Source organism: Gavialis gangeticus, unplaced genomic scaffold (genome assembly GCF_001723915.1).
Source record: "Gavialis gangeticus isolate Ggan-Ray unplaced genomic scaffold, GavGan_comp1, whole genome shotgun sequence".
Classification (NCBI taxonomy): Eukaryota; Metazoa; Chordata; order Crocodylia; family Gavialidae; genus Gavialis; species Gavialis gangeticus.
Genome location: NW_017728997.1, coordinates 10,687,992 through 10,689,993, shown reverse-complemented (window position 1 = coordinate 10,689,993; position 2,002 = coordinate 10,687,992). Strand labels below are relative to the sequence as shown.

Genomic DNA, 2,002 nt, shown 5'->3' with positions numbered 1-2,002 from the left:
AGATTACTCTTAAAAAAAAAAAAAAAAAAGCTAACTAGGTTTGCAAATCAGAATCTGAAGCAGTAGAAAAGGCCGATGGAAATAGATTTTTTTTTCTTTGCAAAGTTATCCTTTGGTTTCACAACAAAGATCAGCATTTGTAATGGTCCATTTCTGCATAAGTGAACATATAGCCTTGCTGCCTGATCGAATAGTCCAGAGCTTTCAGTGAGGCAGCTCCTGACAACAGCCCAGCAGCAGCTTTGTTTGATCTCTACTGCCTTCCTTAATCTGGGTTGTCAAGGTTCACTTGTTGGAGGCTGTTTACTTTACTTTTTCAAAAAAAAAAAAAAAGTGATTTTTTTTTTCTGTCTCTCATACAATGACTAATCCAAAGACTAAGGGGAAAGAATGCTGCCAATGCAAGATGTTAAAGCTACAATACCTTTTTGCAATGAGATTTTAGCCGACACCTTTTGAATGGGAACTAGCGGACAGACAACCTCCCCCCCTTCGTTCATTCTGTGTATTTGTGAGATACTTCTAGATCCTTTTACCTCCTCCCCGCCACCCCATTTTATTTGAAGGGAGAACTTGAAACCAGTAGTACAAGTTTCCCTTCCTTTTCCTGAATTTAGTTTCAAAGATGCACGGTACCTCCATGACATCCACTTTGTTCTTGTACAACTACAGATAGCTGAAAACCTCTCATGCCTAACTTCTTAAGAAAAAGAGCTGTCTTCTCTGGAACAGAGAACTGTAAAATAATATTCAGCATTAAACACCTACTTCTTCTCTTCACCAAAACTAAACCAAAAGGCTGTAAATGAACAGAATGAGAAGCAAATTTCTTGGAAGACTTGGTTATTTAAAAAAATTAAAAAAAAAAAAAGTTTGCCCAATAGAGGGAACATCATTAGTGACAGGGGTGTTGATTTAACAAGTTTTCCAACTATTTACTTGGAAAATATCTAATAAAGGATATCACATTTACCCATAGGACCTTGTCTGCCATTAGTGCCAGGGCTGTTTTAAGGGAGGTAACCACAGTCAAGGCAGGAGTTTAGAAAGAAGCTGGACATATAGCCAAGGTAGTCGAGAGGAGGGTTTGTTTGGTTTTTGGGTTTGTTTGTTTTTTAAAATAGTATCATTATTCAATCCTGAAGCATTCAAAATGCTATAATATTGTGCAGATCCATGCTATGCAAAGTGTGCCCACATTACTCATTCACATCACAGCTACTAAAAATGAAACCCAAACTTCTGGGAGGAAAAGAAGTTCAGGATGAAATGCTCTGCATCTACAGAAGCACATGCGGTGACTATGCAGCGCTGGGTGCATTATATGTCTCAACAGTCAGCATGTGCCAGGGTGTTGGGGGGAGTAAAAAGAAGGGGCATTTGAGTCTTTTGGGGGGTTCACTTCAAGCCCCCCCCAAAAAGGGCAGATCAAAAGGCAGAATGAAGACAGGCTGCACTTTGCAAGCAGCCCAGTTTTGCATTTGGACACAATGACTCGGAAATAATTAATAGTTATCAAGTGGGGGGGGAAGCTTGTCACTGTATTTTATAGCAGCACTTCCACTGCGAGCCCAACTCTGCTCTTTAAGGGGGGAAAGAGAGGGGGGAGGGAGATGCCATCTGAGGGCCCGGGGCTGCCCCTCTTGCGCACTGCCCTGAAACCGGGCTGGGGCAGGCTGCTCGCGAGGAGCCGCCTTCCCCCGGGGTCTGCGCTGGAGCGGGCGGGGGGCGAGGGGGCAGCGCCGCTCGCCCGCAATGCACAAGCCTCCAGCCGGTGCCCGCGCTACTTACCGGGCGGGAGCCGGGAGAAGGGCGCTCGGGGAGCGGTCGCCGCCAGCACACGGCTCCTCCGCGAGGCGGCTGCTCCGGCCGGCAAAACTTTGGGCTCTACGGTCGAGAAGAAACCAGGGGCGCTTTCAACAAGTCTCCGGAAAGCAGGTTCGGGCAGGGGGAAGGGGGAGGAGGGGAAGCGGCGGCGGCGGCGGCGCTTGTGGTGCAGGTG

At 46.5% G+C, this 2,002-nt stretch overlaps 1 protein-coding gene and 1 long non-coding RNA gene across 6 annotated transcripts in view; one reads left to right on the top strand and one right to left on the bottom strand.

Annotated features, from left to right (window-relative positions):
• The window catches only part of FOXP1 (forkhead box P1), a 540,709-nt gene extending 538,835 nt beyond the window's left edge, over positions 1–1,874 (bottom strand). For 4 of the 5 annotated variants that reach the window (XM_019504753.1, XM_019504749.1, XM_019504755.1 and 1 more), the window contains exon 1: positions 1,792–1,874. The gene's annotated coding sequence lies outside the window, so the exon portion shown is untranslated. The remainder of the gene's footprint in view (positions 1–1,791) is intronic. The other variant, XM_019504750.1, reaches the window with a different exon arrangement.
• The window catches only part of LOC109288976, an 8,641-nt gene continuing 8,493 nt past the window's right edge, over positions 1,855–2,002 (top strand). Inside the window, exon 1 of the long non-coding RNA XR_002095272.1 lies at positions 1,855–1,938. This is a non-coding gene — a long non-coding RNA (uncharacterized LOC109288976). The remainder of the gene's footprint in view (positions 1,939–2,002) is intronic.